Below are 19,460 nucleotides of genomic sequence, written 5' to 3' on the forward strand. Positions count from 1 at the left end.
TTATTTTTTATTTTGTTTCAATATGTATGCAGTATATTTAGGGAACTAACAGATTAGTTTCATATTTAATAGGTGAATTCAGGCCATTGACATTTATTGATATCAAAGATTGAAGGTGTTTTAATGTCACTAAATTGTAGATTTTTCGAGTGTTATGAGAGATGGCATTTTGATGGTGGTCTGACTGTTTATAGGAGACCTTTCAGAACTTCTTTCAGGGCAGGCTTGGTGATAGTTGATTGTTTCAACTATTGCTTGTCTGAGAAGGTTTTTAGGCCTCCATCTAGTCTGAATGACTATCTAGCAGGATAGAATAGTCTTGGTTGAAAGCCTTTGTCATTGAGCACTTGATCAATATCTTACCATTCTCTTCTGGCCTGTAGCATTTGTGTGGAGAAGTCTGCTGCTAAACTTATAAGATTTCCTCTGTTGGTGACTCTTTGTTATTCTCTTGCAGCCTTCAGGATCCTTTCTTTATCCTCATTCCTTTCCATTCTCAAGAGGATGTGGCTTGGTGCCTTTAAGTCTGGGTTAATTCTGTTTGGGACCATCTAGGCTTCTTGAACTTATATGTCTTTGATGTCTAGACTAGAGCACTTCTCAGCTATTATGTCCTGAAGAATGATTTCTCTCTCTCCCTCTGGTAAGCCAAAAATGCATATATTATTTCTTTTGAAATCATCCCACAGGTCTCTGTTAATGTTTTCAGTATCTCTTAATCTCTTTTTGAGATCTCTTACTTCCTTTTTAGTTGTCCTCTAATTCATCCTTGATCTAATTCTTCCTTGATGCTATTCTCTCTCCCCTCCACTTTTTTTCTGAAGTTCATCTGTTTTGTTACCCTGTTCTGATACTCTTTGAGCTTGTTCAGTTAATTGTGGTCTTAGTTCAGCTATTTCAGCTTTCAGCTCTCTGACAATCTTGAGATAATTGGTGTTTTCCTCCGGGGTCTCTTTAGTTGTTTCTGCATTTCTGGTGACAATTCTTTCAAACTTGTTACTAAGTCCTTTGATTATTTTTATTTTTATTTTTTATTATTTTCTTAACTACTGTTTGGATGTTGATCTCATTGTTTCGTGCTTTAACCCTAGGGAGGCTTTTAGCTAGACTCTTGCCATGCTTCATTCTTGCCAATCTTTCTTGTTGGTTTAACCATTTTATATAGTATGCTATGAGGTCAGCTCCTCTCTCAGTACTTTTCAAATTACTGATCACTCTTGCCTGGATTGACTTGTGTCTAAGTAAGGTAATTATAGGGTTCACAGTTGTGGGAATTGACAGTTGTTTCAATCACAATTTAATCCCTGAGTTGGGGCACAGTAGCTTAAAAGCCTCTTTTGTTTGTTTTCTTCCCTGTAGGCTGTGGGAGCCTGAGGGCTTTTAAGCTATAAATAGGCTTCTTAATCACTGACCCCTGACCAAAAGATAATGCATGGTGGGGCAAAGATAATCCAGTGGTTATGCAAAAAGATTCTCACAGCCTCACCACAAGTACACTGAGTTGTAGATATTCTCAGTCTCCTGGTGTCAGCACAGGGCCTTCCCCCACCCACCAACCCCCACCCCTGCCCCCACCCTGCTGCTCCAGATTCTGAGGGCAGTAGCAATGGAGACTCACAGTCGCATTTTGTGAGTCTTTGGGGAGTCTTGTCCTCCCTTCTTCTGCCCTCTTTTTTGTTGGTGAAACAGACTGTAGATGTTTTCTCACTGATAAACTGTGAGACTGTATCAGAGACTTAATCTCTCCCTAAGCTCTTCTCTGTACAGGAGCCACATGTGTTTGCACTCACAAGTAATTTTGTGGGTTCCTGAAGTTATTCTATCTCTGTCTTGTTGCAGCACCAGGTGGTCTCCTCGTATATGGTGTTTTATGAGGTCACTCTCTCAGTAATTTTCAATCCACTAATCACACTTGCCTAGATTGACTTGTGTGGAAGTAATGTCCTTAAAGAGGTCAGTTATGCAAATTAACACTTGTTTCAATATCTCAATCCTTGAGGTGTAGACCAGTTAGTGTATTTTTTTGTGTTTTTTTTAAACAGAGCACTGCTCAGGTGTGGTTTATGGTGGTGTCGGGGATTGGGGATTAAACCTGGGACTTTGGAGTCTCAGGCATGAGAGTCTGTTTGCATAACCTTTATGCTATCTACCCCTGCCAAGCAGAGACTGTTAAACCTTCTTTTGTTCTTTATCTTTCCAGTAGGCTATGGAAGCCTACAAGCTAAAGTATATGTAGATTATTTTTAGTTTAATTATTCACTCCTAATCTCAAGACAAAATAGGGTGGGTGAGAGATAGCACAGTGCTTATGCAAAGATACTCCCATGCCCCAAGGGTCCAAAGCCCCAGGCCCAATTCAGTTTCTCTGACATCAGTCAGAACCCAGAAGGTCAGCAGGCCTTGGCCTTGTGAATTTCTTTTTTATTATTATTATTTTTTAAAATTTATTTCTTTATTGGGGAATTAATGTTTTACATTCAACAGTAGTGAATTTCTAAACAAATCCTGTTTGTACTTTGTGGCTTCTGAGCAAATTATTGAATATGCCTGAATTCATAAGGAGAATAATGTGTAATGGCTGCCACTATACAGTCCCAATTCCAGACCATTGGAAGTATATTTCTTATCCTGAGTTGCCCGAACAGGTCTGTGCCACCGATGTCAGCACAGGGCCTCTCTGCCACTGCTCCAGCCTACATGGACAGTAGCAATGAAGACTCACAGTTGCATTTGCAAAGCCTTATGGGATCCTCTCCTCAGATCAGCAGTTTAATTGTTAATCAATCTCACACCAGAGGAGGTGCCTCAACTGGCAAGCTGCAGGACTATTCATAGTCGCTCCTGAGTAGGTTCCAGCTCTCAGCCCAGAAATTTCTCCTTGGGCCCTTCTCTGTCCACAAGCCACAGATGTATGCACTCACCCATGACTTGGTTGTTTTCAGAGTCTTGTATTGTGTTCTCAAGGGATCTTTGCTATTCTTATTTGACTGCGTGAGGAAAGAGACACAGCTTTTGGCACTCTGTAGCCTCACCTCTGGAAATCTCAGCACCTTGAATTTACCTTTACAATGTCCTCACTGCACTTATTCCATGTCACCTTAGGAAAAAGCTACATCATGGGAGGGCGGGTGGTGGCAGACCTGGTTGTGCGCCCATGATACAGTGCACAGGGATCCGGGTTCAAGGCCCTGGTCCCCACCTGCAAGGGGAAAGCTTTGAGAGTGGTGAAGCAGGACTACAGGTGTCTCTGTGTCTCTCTACCTCTCATCTCCTTCCCTCTCAATTTCTGGCTGTCTCTAACCAATAAATAAATAAATAAATAAATAAAGTAATAAAATCTATATTGTGTGCATATCACACAAATTTATTTTACTCATTACTCTGGGTTTGGTATTCTAATTGAATTCTGGCTATTTCTTGGTGTAAGGATGGATTTGTGTAAACAAAACTTTAAGAGTGATCAATGACACTGCTATAGTTTAAACCAGAAAAAGAAAAGAAGGAAAGTTTTGGAATGAGGGACTTTTTATTTTTCTTATTTTTCACAAGTTTTAATTATATACAGATGAGACATAGTGAGAGGAATGAAAACCAGAGCACAAGCCTGAAATACACACATTGGTGGGGTCTTCAATCTAGGGAAGCCTAGCCAGCATCCTGGTGGCATCTGGAACCTGGTGATTGAAAAGAGAGTTAACATATGAAGCCAAACAATTTGTTGAGCAATCATGGATCCCAAGCTTGGAATAGTGGAGAGGAAGTGTTAGGGAGGTACTCACTGCAAACTCCAGTGTAGTCCTGCTTTCAGGTATATATTTTGCAGTAGTTTATGGATACGTGTGCACATAAGCTCTCTCTCATAGAAACTGGTGTATATCTAGGTTATGGGACTTTGTTAGAAAGTGAACTACCTGAGATGAAATTAGAGTGTACTATTAAAGGAAAGGTCTCACCTGAGTAATGAAGCTGAAGGGTTGTCATTCCACACGTGAAGTCTCTGGATACATTCTGAGGTAAAGCATGTTGAGGTAGCAATCGTTGCTTTGGTTAGGTTGTGATCGGCAGATGCAATGTTATTTGGTTTGGATTGGGAGATGCATAGGGGAAAGTGGGCCCTATCCAAGGGTTCCAGGACTGGGGGAAGTAGGGGCTCTATAGTGAAGATGTGAGGTTCCTGCTGTCTTAGGGTTCAAAAAGACAATCAATAGTTAATATTATCATCACATTATTTGTTAATTGGGTTAACTTTGAAAAGTCCCTCTCAATTTCTGCCTGTCTCTAACCAATAAATAAATAAATAAATAAATAAATAAATAAATAATAAACAAGGATAATAAAAATCTATATCATGGACATATCACACAAATTGATTTTACTCATTGCTCTGGGTTTGGTATTCTAATCGAATTCTGGCAATTTCTTGGTGTAAGCATGGATTTGTGTAAACAAAACTTTAAGAGTGATCAATGACACTGTTATAGTTTAAACCAGAAAAAGAAAAGAAGGAAAGTTTTTGAGTGAGGGACTTTTTTCTTATTTTTTTTTAAGTTTTAATTATATACAGATGCAACACAGTGAGAAGAGAGAAAACCAGAGCACAATCCTGAAACAGACAAAACCAAGGATCAAACTCATGACCTCACCCTTAAAGTTCCTATGATTTTGGCACTGCTCCAGTCACTCTCTTATAGTTCAGAACAGAGCCCAGGCTGATGTCTTCTATGAACTAAACTACAACCTCCTAGAATATGGCCTTCAGGCTTCAGGAGATATCATGATAGTTATGACAAAAGTGTTTTCTGCCTGAGGCCCCAAAGGTCCTGAGTTTAATTCAAGGCACTGCCATAGGGTAAGACACTGATTTACCTGGTCCTGAATGATTTGTTCTTTTATTATTATTATTATTATTTTTAAGACTGGATACTTTTTCTAAGGTTTTACATTTTCTCCATATAGAATGTAAGTAGTTGGGTGAACTGAAACACATTTAGAAATGATAAAGGATAAAAAAGAAAAAAAGAAAAAAAAGAAATGATAAAGGATAACAAAGTTATTCTAAAACTTGGACCAAGGAGTAAGGGAAATTTCCCAATCTGTTAGGATATTATGGGCTGGCCATATATATAGTCCATACATCAGTACAGAGGTGAGCAAGAGAAAAATCCATTAAACCATTCACGTTGGACTTACATTCCCACACAAGTCCTGCCTTCACTAAAGCAGACAGACAATTCATATTCAAAATGAAGTTTTCAATATTAATGCAAAGGACATATGCATTCCTGTGTTCACAGCTGCCTCATGCACTGTTCATTAACAATGGATGTGCTTAAATGCCCATTTTCAGATTTCTGGATCAATATTTCATGGATAGTGGTGTGGGAGGTGGCACAGGGAATTAAGCATTGGACTCTCAAGCATGAGGTTCTGAGTTCAATAGCAGACAGCACATGCACCAGTGATGTCTGGTGCTTTCTTTTCTCCTATCTTACTGAGTAATAAATAAAAGTATATATATTTAATGAGTTTTAGTTTGGTTATTGGATAGACACCACCAGAAACTGAGTAGGAGGAAGATAGGGAGAGAGAGAGAGAGTCATCTGTTTCAACACTCACAAAGCTTTGCCTCTTAGGTGGGGATCAGGGCTTAAACAGGGTCCTTGTGCTAAATAACATGTACACTCAACCAGGTGCACCATCACCCGGCCCCAATAAATAATACCTTCATATAAAAAGCAAATGTTAAAAAGGAATGTATGGGATATGTACTCCATGCAAAACTATTTTGCAATCAAAAAAGATGATTTTGTGATCTTTTTGGGGAAGGGGTTGTACAGGAGGCAACCATGCATAGCAAAATAAGTCAGACAGAGAAAGAACTCTATGGTAGTTTCACTCATATGTGGTATACAGAAAAAGGAACTTATGAACTTGCAAAAAGAAAAGAGAGAGAGACAGAGAGAGAGGGAGAGGGAGAAGGAGAGAGACAGAGAGAGAGAGAGGGAGAGAAAGAGAGGGAGAGAGAGAGAGAGAGAGAGGAATATGAAGGGAAAAAGAAAGATTGGAGAATAAGAAAGGAGATGTAAGCAAATATTGGTGGCCAGGCAGTGGTCACCTGGTAGAACACACACATTTACCATGTGTCAGGGCCCAGGTTCAAACCCCTGACCTGCATTCGGGGAGTTCAAGATGGTTAAAGCTCTGCTGCAGGTGGCTCTCTGTCAGGATCATTATCCCCCATCCTTCTCAGTGTCTCTCCGTCTCCATCAGATTTAAAGAATGCAAACAAATTGTCTCTAAGACTTAGTGAGGCCTTTGGTAGTTATCTTTTATAGGCTGGGGACACTAAAGGTAAATAGAGTGTGGAAGTAAACTTTAAACATATAATCTTGTAAGCCTACATTAATGATTTTTTGGGATGCATTGGATCGACCTTCTTGTGGTGCATCCTGTGAGTACCCATTCATTGGGGAAACTGACGATCCTTCCTAGCCGACTGAATCCACATGGATCCCAGTCACTTTCAAAGCCAGCAACAAGCAGACATCAGGCTCAACCTGACGCTGTTGACTGGCTACGGAAGAAGGGCAAACGCTAGAAGAAGAAGAATGGTTTTTTAAAAGGCTTAAATTGATGGTTTCAGCTCAAGGAACTGGGTTTGAAGGCACCTGTTTCCCACCAGTTGGGGTTGAGGAGGGCACAGCTTCAGAAGCTGTGAAACACATCTGAAGATCTTTCTCTGAAGCTCTATCTCTCTATCCTCTTTCCACTTCTTTCTGTGTAATAAGGAAAGGGGATGAAATGGCTGCTGGAAATAGTAGATTCTTCATGATGGCACCAAGCACAAGGAATAACCCTGGTGATAACAAAAATAATTCAAGTTTATTTCTTGCTTTCTTTTTCTTTTTATTAACATTACTTTCAAGAGTTGAAGAGAGAAAAAAAGAAGTGATATGATTGTAAAGTGCTGCTTCTTTGATAGTGTGGGAGAGGGATGGCTCCTTAGATGAATTTAGTCTATATGCTCCCCAGCTTAAGGTGCAGTGTTTCCAAAGAGGAGCATGTGGACAGCACCTTGGAATCTGGGGATTTCTGTGTTGAGCACCTTCACATGTTATATGAAAACACAATAGTGGCATGCCAGGTTTTACCTTGTCATGTAGGGTAAATATGCTTCAGAGGGGGTAGATAAAATTATGAGAACATGTACATTTATATATATATATATATATATATATATATATTATAGGATACTTTTATTCTTCTGGTTATATTGTATCTTTGACATTTTATATAACAGGTAATTTTTTCATATAACACTTTTAGACCTAAATATGTTTTATATGTGTCTCCTTCATTCATATAAACTATATTGCTCCACATTAGCTTTATCTAGTTTATTTATTGCTTCCCATATGTTTGCTAGTACATATAGCGGAGATAAAATGCAAACTTACAAAGACATGGTTGAATAAATATTAACACACACAGACACAAACACAAACACAGAGAGAGAGAGGGAGATGGAGATATTTATATATAGAGAGAGGAAGATGAAGAGAGATGTATATGCAGCTACTATAAGAATGGAAAAAAGGGGGCCTGGGTAGTTGTGCAGTGGGTAAACACACATGGTGTGAAGAACTAGGATCTAGTTTGAGCCCCCTGTTCTCCACCTTTAGGGGGCTTCCTTCGCAAGGACAATCTCATCTTTGAGAAGGGTGCCCAAACTATTAAATGGGGAAAACACAGTTTCTTCAACAAATGGTGTTGGAAAAAATGGATTGAAGCATGCAGAAGAATGAAACTGAACCACTCTTATTTCACCAAATATGTGGATCAAGGACTTCAATGTTAGATGAGAAACTATCAGATAGAGGAAAATATTGGCAGAACTCTTTTCCACATAAATTTTAAAGACATCTTCAATAAAACAAATCCAATAACAAAGAGACTAAGGCCAGCATAAACCTATGGGACTACATCAAATTAAAATGCTTCTGCAGAGCAAAAGAAACCACTACCCACACCAAGAGACCTCTCACAGAATGGGAGAAGATCTTTACATGCCATACATTGTTGGTATGCTTCATATTGGTTTGGTCTCACTCCCCCCCCCCCACCTCAGGGAGATTGTGGTTTAGTCTTTGCCTTTTCGCGTTTCTCCCCGCCCCCTATCCTACATACTTCCTGAGTTCCTGCCACTGCTGCTGGAGGAGAAAGATGGAGGAGCACATGGTGTGGAGATGGTGTGGTGATTAAGGTTGGAGTGTTTGCCCGCTCATGAATAAAGATTAAACTGCGTTCTCAGCTCAGCCCTGTGTTTCTGGTGATCTGTTACCTGCCTGTGACACCAGCCCGGAGAAAACGACAATACATCAGACAAGAGGTTAATCACCAAAATATATAAAGAGCTTGCCAAACTCAATAACAAGACAACAAATAACCCCATCCAAAAATAAGGGAGAGGACATGGACAGAATATTTAATACAGAAGAGATCCAAAAGGCTGAGAAACTAATGAAAAAATGTTCCAAGTCTTTGATTGTCAGAGAAATGCAAATCAAGACAAAAATGAGATATCACTTCACTCCTGTGAGAATGTCATACATCAGAATAGGTAGCAGCAGCAAATGCTGGAGAGGTTGTGGAGTCAGAGGAACCCAGCTGCACTGCTGGTGGGAATGTCAATTGGTCCAGCCTCTGTGGAGAACAGTCTGGAGAACTCTAAGAAGGCTAGAAATGGACCTACCCTATAATCCTGCAACTCCTCTCCTGGGCATATATCCTAAGGAACCCAGCACAGCCATCCAAAAAAAAAAAAAAAAAAAAAGCTGTGTACACATATGTTCTTAGAAGCACAATTTGTAATAGCCAAAACCTGGAAGCTGCCCAGGTGTCCAAAAACCAATGAGTGGCTGAGCAACTTGTGGTATTACTCGACTATTAAAAATGGTGATTTCAAACTCTTTTCAACTGATCTTGGATGGACCTTGAAAAATTCATATTAAGTGAAATAAGTCAGAAACGAAAGAATGAATATTGGATGATCTCAGTCTCAGGCAGAAGTAGAAAAACAGGATCAGAAGAGAAAACACAAGTAGAACCTGAACTGGAATTGGCATATTGCTCCAAAGTAAGACTCTAGGATGACTGGGGGGAGGGATGGGAATACAGATCCAAGAATGATGACAGAACACTGAGTGGGGGTTTGTATTGTTATATGGAAAACTGGAAAATGTTATGCATGCACAAACTATTGTATTTACTGTCAAATGTAAAACATTAATTCCCCAATATAGAAATTTAAAAAAAAAAGTGTAACACAATCCGTACAGCCACATCTAGAATCTAGAACAAGGAAAACACCTAATGCATGAGCTTTAGAAGATAAATAAGGGAAAGAAAAATAGAGAGAAATAAGCGCACTAAAACATGTTCAATGAGTATCTAGGGCACATGTGAAAGAATTAGTAAGGAGGTATGTCTAAAACCAAACACAGGAAACATTCCTATTTTACTTAAGATACTGTAATATGGGAGGGGGGTAGATAGCATAATGGTTATGCAAAGAGATTCTCAAGCCTGAGGCTCCAAAATCACAGGTTCAATCCCCCCCCCCCTGCCCCGCACCACCATAAGCCAGAGCTGAGCAGTGCTCTGGTAAAAAAAAAAAAAAAAAAAAAAAGATATCCTAATACCCCAACTATTGGCAAGGTTTTGAGGTGAGAGTCAGGAGGGGGAACATCACTACTGGTGAAGCAGTGTGGAGGTGCCTTCTATCCTTCTCTCCCTATCTTCCCATTCTACTTCAGTTTCTCTCTGTCCCTATACGATAAGCAAGGGATATTTTTAAAGTGAAGTGGCCAAATAATGGAAGAGATAACACAAATGAAAACATGTGACCACCCCTACTTTGTACACATTACGTGTAGTTCAGACTAGGAAAAAGGTCAGATTATAATTAAACCAGCTAATTATTATTATTTTTTTTTAAAGCAGGAGAAGGGTCTCCGGGAGGTGGCACAGTGGATGAGGCACTGGACTCTCCAGCAGGAGGCCCTGGCTTGGCTCCCTGGAAACACATGTACCGGACTGATGTCTGCTTCTTTCCCTCTGTCCTTTCTTTCTCATTAATAAATAAATAAAATATTTTCTTTTTTTTAATAATTTATTTCTTTATTGGGGAATTAATGTTTTACATTCAACAGTAAATACAATAGTTTGTACATGCATAACATTCCCCAGATTCCCATTTAACAATACAACCCCCACTATGTCATTCATCATCTTTCATGGACCTCTATTCTGCCCACCCACACCAGAGTCTTTTACTTTGGTGTAATACTCCAATTTCATTTCAGGTTCGACTTGTGTTTTCTTTTCTAATCTTGTTTTTTAACTTCGGGCTGAGAGTGAGATCATCCAATATTCATCCTTCTGTTTCTGACTTATTTCACTCAACATGAGTTTTTCAAGGTCCATCCAAGATTGGCTGAAAATGGTGAAGTCACCATTTTTTACAGCTGTGTAGTATTCCATTGTGTATATATACCACAACTTGCTCAGCCACTCATCTGTTGTTAGACACATGGGTTGCTTCCAGGTTTTAGCTATTACAAATTGTGATGCCAAGAATATATGTGTACACAGATCTTTTTGGATGGATGTGTTGGATTCCTTAGGATATATCCCCAGGAGGGGAATTGCAGGGTCATAGGGTAAGTCCATTTCTAGCCTTCTGAGAGTTCTCCAGACTGTTCTCCACAGAGGTTGGACCAATTGACATTCCCATCAGCAGTGCATGAGGGTTCCTTTGACCCCACACCCTCTCCAGCATTTGCTGCTGTTACCTTTTCTGATGTATGACAGGAGTGAACTGGTAATTCGTTGTTGTCTTGATTTGCATTTCTCTGACAATCAGAGACTTGAAGCATTTTTTCATGTGTTTCTCAGCCTTTTGGATCTCTTCTGTGGTGAATATTCTGTCCAAGTCCTCCCCCCATTTTTGGATGGGGTTATTTGTTGTCTTGTTGTTGAGTCTGGCAAGCTCTTTATATATGTTGGTTATTAAACTCTTGTCTGATGTATGGCATGTAAAGATCTTCTCCCATTCTGTGAGGGGTCTCTTGGTTTGGGTAGTGGTTTCTTTTGCTGTGAAGAAGCTTTTCAATTTGATGTAGTCCCATAGGTTTATACTTGCCTTAGGCTTCCTTGTAATTGGATTCATTTCATTGAAAATGTCTTTAAAATTTATGCGGAAAAAAGTTCTGCCAATACTTTCCTCTAAGTATCTGATAGTTTGTGGTCTAACATCCAAGTCCTTGATCCACTTGGAATTTACTTTTGTATTTGGTGAAATACAGTGATTCAGTTTCATTCTTCTGCATGTTCAACCCATTGTTTCCAACACCATTTGTTGAAGAGACTCTGCTTTCCCCATGTAATAGTCTGGGCCCCTTTGTCAAAGATTAGATGTCCATACGTGTGGGGCCTCATTTCTGGGCTCTCAATTCTATTCCACTGGTCAGTGTGTCTGTTCATGTTCCAGTACCAAGCAGTTTTGATGACAATGGCCCTATAATACAGTTTGAGGTCTGGGAGTGTGATGCCTCCGGTTCTGTTATTTTTTTCTTAAGATTTTTTTTGGCAATTCTAGGTCTTTTCTGGTTCCAGATAAACGTTTGTAGCATTTTTTCTATTCTCCTAAAAAATGTGCTTGGGATCTTGACGGGGATAGCATTAAATTTGTAGATGGCTCTGGGTAATATATTCATTTTGATGATGCTAATTCTTCCAACCCATGAACATGGAATATCTTTCCACTTCTTTGTGTCTTTTTCAATTTCTTTGAGTAGTGACTCATGATTTTCAGTGTACAAGTCTTTCACTTCCTTGGTTAGATTTACTCCTAGATATTTTATTGTTTTTGTTGCTATAGAAAAAGGAACTGATTTCTGGATTTCAATTTCTTCTTAGTATTTGCATGGAGAAATGCCACTGACATTTGAATGTTAATTTTATAGCCTGACACATTACTGTATTGCCTGATGCTTTCCAAAAGCTTCTTGCTGGATTCCTCAGGTTTTCCCATGTATACTATCATGTCATCTGCAAATAAGGAGAGTTTGACTTCTTCTCTTCCAATCTGTATGCCTTTAACTCCTTGCTCCTGCCTGATTGCTATGGCAAGAAAGTCCAACATTATGTTGAATAGTAATGGTGATAGTGGGCAGCCCTGTCTAGTACCTGATCTGAGGGGAAATGCTTCCAGTTTTTCACCATTGAGTATGATGTTGGCTGTAGGTTTGCTATATATAGACTCCACTATCTTGAGGAATTTTCCATCTATTCCCATTTTTTGTAGTGTTTTGATCATAAAGGGATGTTGTATTTTGTCAAAGGCTTTCTCTGCATCTATTGATATGACCATGTGGTTTTTGGTCTTGTTTTGTTGATGTGGTGGATCACATTGACTGATTTATGTATATTAAACCAACCTTGCATGTCTGGGATAAACCCCACTTGGTCATGATGAACAATCTTTTTGATATACTGCTGTATCTGGTTGGCTAGAATTTCATTCAATATTTTCACATCTATGTTCATCAGAGATATTGGTCTGTAGTTTCCTTTTTTGGTTGTGTCCCTGTCTGCTTTTGGTATCAGGGTGATGTTGGCTTCATAGAAGCTGGCAGGGAGTATTCCAGTGTCTTCAATCTTCTGGAAGACTTTTAAAAGTAGAGGTATTAGTTCTTCTTTGAAGGTTTTGTAGAATTCATTTGTAAAACCATCTGGTCCAGGACTTTTATTTTTGGGAAGATTTTTGATAACTGTTTCAATTTCATTAGCTGTGATGTGCCTGTTCATGTTATCCACTTCCTCTTTACTTAGTTTTGGAAGTTGGTAGGTATCTAGGAAATCATTCATTTCTTCCAGGTTCTCTAGCTTGGTGGCATATAGTTGTTCATAGAAGCCTCACATGATTTGTTGAATTTCCTGGGTGTCTGTTGTGATATATCCTCTTTCATTTACTATCTGATTTATTTGGGTCTTCTCCCTTTTTTGTTTTGTGAGTCTGGCTAGATGTTTGTCGATTTTGTTTACTCTTTCAAAGAACCAACATTTACTTTCCTTGATCTTTTGTATGGTTTTCCTATTCTCAATGTTATTGATTTCTGCCCTAACTTTAGTGATTTCTGGTTGCTTTGGGGTTCCTTTTTTGTTCTTCTTCTAGGTCTTTAAGATGTGCAATCAGGCTGTTTATTTGTGCTTTTTCTTGTTTTCTAATGTGTGTTTGTATAGCTATGATCTTCCCTCTTTGGACTGCTTTCGCTGTGTCCCAAATATTTTGATAGCTTGTGTCTTCATTTTTGTTGAACTCTCAAAACATTTTGATTTCTTCCTTGATTTCCTCTTTCACGCAGAAGTTGTTAAGAGGTGTACTGCTGAGCTTCCACATTTTGGGACTGTTACTAATCTTTTGCTGATTGTTAAGTGTTAGTTGAATTCCACTGTGGTCTGAGAAGATGCTTGGGATGATTTCAATGCTCTTGAATTGGCTGCTGCTGTCTTTGTGGCCTAACATATGGTCTATCCTTGAGAATGACCCATGTGGATTTGAGTAAAATGTGTATTCCAGTTTCTTGGGATGAATGACTCTGAAAATGTCCAATAGTTCTAGTTTATCTATCTCTTCATTTAGCTCCCTTATGTCTTTACTGATTTTCTGCCTGGATGATCTGTCAAGTTGAGATAGTGGGGTGTTGAAGTCCCCTACTATGATTGTGTTACTGTTAATATATTGCTGTAACTCTTTCAGTAGAGGTGTGATGTATTTAGATGGCTTCTCATTGGGTGCCTAGATGTTAATAATTGTTAAGTCCTCTTGATTGACTGATCCTCTGTGCATTAAGTAGTGTCCATTCCTATCTTTTTTAATCTTATCTATTTTAAAGTCTATCATGTCAGATATGAGAATAGCTGTTCCTGTCCTTTTTTGTGGGCCAATGGCTTGTATGATAGTTTTCCATCCTTTCACTTTAAGTCTGTGTTTGTCTTGTTGAGTTAGGTGAGTTTCCTGTAGACAACATATTGTTGGGTTGTGTTTTCTGATCCATGTTCCTACTCTGTGTCTTTTAATAGGTGAATTCAGGCCATTGACATTTATTGATATCAAAGATTAAAGATATTTTAATGCCATTCTTGTAGAATTTTAGAGTGTTTTGACATATGTCCTATTTGTGGTGGTCTGGTTGTTTATAGGAGACCTTTCAGAACTTCTTTCAGGACAGGCTTGTTGATGGTTGCTTCCTTCAACTGTTGCTTGTCTGAGAAGGTTTTGATGCTTCCATCTAGTCTGAATGACAGTCTAGCAGGATATAGTATTCTTGGCTGAAAGCCTTTCTCATTGAGCACTCGATAGATATCTTGCCATTCTCTTCTGGCCTGTAGTGTTTGTATGGAGAAGTCTACTACTAATCTTATGGGTTTTCCTTTGTAGGTGACTCTTAGTTTTTCTCTTGTAGCCTTGAGGATCCTTACTTTATCCTTATTCCTTTCCAATCTAAATATGACATGTCTTGGTGTCTTTAGGTCTGGGTTAATTCTGTTTGGGACCCTCTGGGCTTCTTGAATCTTTATGTCTTTGGTGTTGTCTAGACTAGAGAAATTTTCAGCTATTATGGCCTGGAGAACGCTTTCTTCCTCCCCTTCTCTTTCTTCCTCTGGTAAGCCAATAATGCATATATTGTTTCTTTTGAAGTCATCCCATAGGACTCTGTTGTTGTCTTCAGCATATCTTAATCTCTTTTTGAGATCTCTTACTTCTTTTTTAGTTGTCTCTAATTCATCCTCAATCTTGCTAATTCTGTCTTCAGCCTCATAGATTCTATTCTCTCTGCTCTCTATTGTTTTCTGGAGTTCATCTATTTTGTTGCCCTGCTCTGATACTGTTTTAGCTTGTTCAGTTAGTTGCCTTCTTAGCTCAGCGATTTCAGCTTTCAGCTCTCTAGTAACCATGAGATTATTAGAATTTTCTTCCATATTCTCATTTGTTGTTCCTGCATTTATGATTACAATTTTTTCAAATTCTTTACTCACTCCTGTTATTATTTCCTTAGCTAATGTTTGGATGTTGAAGTCATTATTTTGTGCTTCACCCTCTGGAGGACTTTTAGCTGGACTCTTGTCCTGGTTCAATTCTCCAATATTTTTTCTTGTTGTTTTAACCATTTTATATATTATGTTATGAGTTCCCTTTATCAGTACTTTTCAAATTATTGATCACTATTGCCTGGATTGACTTGTGTCTAAGTAATTTAATTAAAGGGTTTACCATGGCGGAAGTTAACAGTTTTTTCAATCCCTGAGTTGGAGCTCAGTGGTGTAAAAGCCTCTTTTTTTTTTCTTCCCTGTAGGCTATGGGAGCCTGAGGGCTTTTATACTATCAATAGGCTTCTTAGCTTAATCACTGACTCCTGACCAAGAGATAAAGCAGGGTGTGGCAGAGATAATCCAGTGGTTATGGAAAGAGACTTTCACAGACCCTCAGCTATGCCACCAAGGTATAGGTCTTCTCCTGAGTTTCTTGGTTAGATCTCTGTCCCCTGGTGTCCCTCCCTGTTGCTGCTCCAGATTCTGAGGGTAGTAGCAATGGAGACTCAGAGTTGCACTTGGTGAGTCTCTGGGGAGTCCTTTCCTCCCTTCAGCTGTCCCCTTGTTGTGGAGCAGACTGGAGGTGGTGTCTCCACTGATAAATTGTTGAACTGTTAGCAGTCACTTAATCTCTCCTTAGGCCCCTCCCTCCTCTCTGTCTCCAGCCATGCATGTTTGTACTCACGGATGATTTACTGGGTTCCTGTGGTCATTCTAGTCCTGTCTTGTTTCGGTCCGGGTGGTCTCCTTTGGTATTCCTTGTTGATCCGGAGAGGAGAGGAGAGCCCAGCTAATTATTTTTGAAAAGCCAAATGGAAATCACCATTTCCTCTAAAATTTAAATTATGGTGGGGGTAGATAGCATATCGGTTATGCAAAGAGACTTTCATGCCTTAGGCTCCAGAGTCCCAGGTTCAATTCACCACACCACCTTAAAACCAGAGCTGCACAGTGTTGTGGTGTCTCTCTCTCCATCTCTCTCAAAGAAAAATAAAGTAATTAAAATAATAAAATTAAATGTAGTGGTCTGTGAGATGGCGCAGTGGATAAAACACTGGATTCTCAAGCATGAGTTCCCGAGTTTGATCCCCGGCAGCATGTTTTACCAGAGTGATGTCTGGTTCTTTCTCTCCTCCTATCTCTCTCATGAATAAATAAATTTAAAAAAATAATAAAAAAATAAATGTATACAATAGGAGTAGTACCAGAATAAGCTTTTATACTAAAGTTGAATTTATCAGTATTGTGGTGCTTGATTCTAGGTTCCTACATGAACTGACCCTCTAGAAAATTGCCTCAACAATGAACACATCAGAATGACATCAGAACAGGTATTTAGCCTTTTTTAAAAGAAAATTATTTGTAAAATGGAAACACTGACAAGACTGTAGGATAAGAGGGGTACAAGTCTACACAGTTCCTACCACCAGAACTCCATATCCCATTATGCCCCCTGATAGCTACCCTATTATTTAACCCTCTGGGAGCATGGGACCAGGGTCCTTATGGCGTGTAAAAAGTGGAAGGTCCGTCTCTGTAATTGCTTCCCTGCTGAACATGGGGGTTACTCATAACCTGTCTTTCTCTTTCCCTAGTGGGGCAGAGCTCTTGGTAAGTGGGGCTCCAGGACATATTGGTGGGATAATATGCTCTGCAAAGTCCGGTTGACATCATTGTAGCATCTGGAAGCTGATGACTGAAAGAGGATTAGGATATGAAGCAGAACAAATTGTTGAATAGTCATGAACCTATTGCCTGGAATATTGCAGATGAAGATTTGGGGTCTCCATTTTGTAAAAGGCTAGAAGAGGAAAAAGGGATGGACAAATGGAAGGAGCAATAGGTGAATGTGTGACTCAGAAAGGAAGAGACGATGAAACCATAGTAAATAAAAGGGGCAAATATATACAAATATACAGAGACCTTTGTAGAAATAATAGTTAACCCCTTTCTGCAACCTTAAGATAACCCCCTGTAGCTTACAAAGGAGGGATTGTGGATACAGAATTCTACTAGTAGGAAAGGTAGGAAGCTGTACCTTGGTAACCCTGTAATTTTTTTAAATTTCTTTATTGGAAATTAATGTTTTACATTCAACAGTAAATACAATAGTTTGTACATGTATAACATTCCCCAGTTTCCCATATAACAATACAACCACCACTAGGTCCTCTGTCATCCTTCTTGGACCTGTATTCTCCCCACCCACCCACCACAGATTCGTTTACTTTGGTGCGATACGCCAATTCCAGTTCAGGTTCTACTTGTGTTTTCTCTTCTGATCTTGTTTTTTGACTTCTGCCTGAGACTAAACCCTGTAATTTTGTAGATCAATATCAAATCACTAATACAAATTTTTTTTTCAAGAACTTTTGCCATAACCCAGAGGGAAAACATATTGAGTGACGTACATCAGGGTTCTGAACTCCAATTCCACCCAAACCAGGAAAAAAAAGAGGTAAAAGCAGGACAGTTAGAAGTAGTAATAGGTGTTAGTGGGATTTAGAAAGGATTTGAAGGCAGGACTATAGCAAGATGCATATATATATATATATATATATATATATATATATTCCTAGAAATATCACTCAACCTATATCTGTAATATATATATTCCTAGAAATATATGTATTCCTAGATATATATTTCCAGAAATATATATATATTCCTAGAAATATCACTCAACCTACATCTGTGATATATATATATCCCTAGATACATATATATATTCATATTCCTATATATATTCATATTCCTATATATATATTCCTATAAATATACATATTCTAGATTTATATATTCCTAGAAATATCATTCAACCTACATCTGTGAGCGTGTGAGAACTACTGCAGTTTCCAATGTGGTGACTCAGATGGAGACTCAGAACTCTTGTAGTGGGAGTGGTGTGGAATTATATCCATGTTATCCCATAATTGTGTTCCTTAAGATTAATTCTACATTTAAAAGGAGGGACATCTCATTGTTTTTTAGCTTAATGACCCTCTTTTCTCTCTACTCTCATATTTCTAGAAATAAATAAAAAGAGATCAAGTAGCTCATGGAAGGAGAAACTGGCTCAGACATAGCTTCAGGAATAGGAAGATAGTTGGATAGACCTCTAGGCAAGTCTACACACTGTAGACAGTGAGAAGAACTAACAGAGATCTGAACCAGGAAACTGGGCTGAATATGAATTCAGCACTCATCTGTTCGTTTTACTTACTCTTCCAGTAAGTGTGGATTAAAGGGGGCACTGAGAGGATCCATGAGGAATGAAAAGATGAAGTATGATTATGGAGATTTCCACAGCTCCAGAGAGGCAGGATCCCATGAGGAGAACTGAGTTCCCTCCCAGAGCCAGAGGAGCCAATCCTCTCAGCTCCAGGCAAGCCCCACCCTGCCTTAGATGGAAGCAGTCAGCAGTCACTCAAGGGTGTGTCTCCAAGCTCCACCCAACTAGTTTACTATAAGTAGCCTGGTACAACACACCAAAGCACACATTTTGCTTCCAGACTGGTTGCAAGTCCTTTGTTTGGTAGCACCTGAATGACCAGACCCTTGGAGTGACCGAAAAACCTGCCTTGAAGAGAGCAGACTCCCCAGCTGAGGTAAGAAGACAATGGAGACTTTCTGGGACCATACCTCCCCCCAGGCCCTATGGTGAAGGTGACTGGGAGATATCACTCAACTCTGGGCATATTTTCCCTAATCTCATACATTTTCCTTCCTTTTTTAAAAAAAGATTATTTAACTATTATTTTAATATAGATTTATAAGATTATAAGAGGTATAATATGATAGAGATATAATCGCATACAGTTCTCACCACCAGAGTTCTGTGTAATATCTCCTTTATTGGGAACTTTCTCATTGTTTAATCCTTTGGGAGTGTGGATGAAACTTCATTTGGTGGGTACAGAAGGTAGGAGTTCTGACTTCTGAAATTGGTTCACTGCTAGCTAGACATTGACATTGGCAGGTGAGTCCCTACCTCCATCTTATTTCTGTCTTTCCTTAGTAGAGTAAGGCTCTGGAAGTTGAGGGTCTAGAAGAAACTGGTGAGTTGATGTCATCTGTTCAGGAAAGTCTGGATGTAATCATTGGATTTTGTGGCTGAAAGGCAGTAAGATAGAAACAAGACAGAATGTCTTTTTTTATTATTAATTTTTATTTTTGAGAGAGAGAGAGACATCAGAGCACTGCTCAGCTCAGGCTTATGCTAGTGCAGGGGATTGAACCTGGGACTTAGGAGCCTCAGGCATGAGAGTCTGTTTGCATAACCATATGCTATCTCCCCCACCCAA

The sequence above is a fragment of the Erinaceus europaeus genome, chromosome 19 (genome assembly GCF_950295315.1).
Source record: "Erinaceus europaeus chromosome 19, mEriEur2.1, whole genome shotgun sequence".
NCBI classification, from domain to species: domain Eukaryota; kingdom Metazoa; phylum Chordata; class Mammalia; order Eulipotyphla; family Erinaceidae; genus Erinaceus; species Erinaceus europaeus.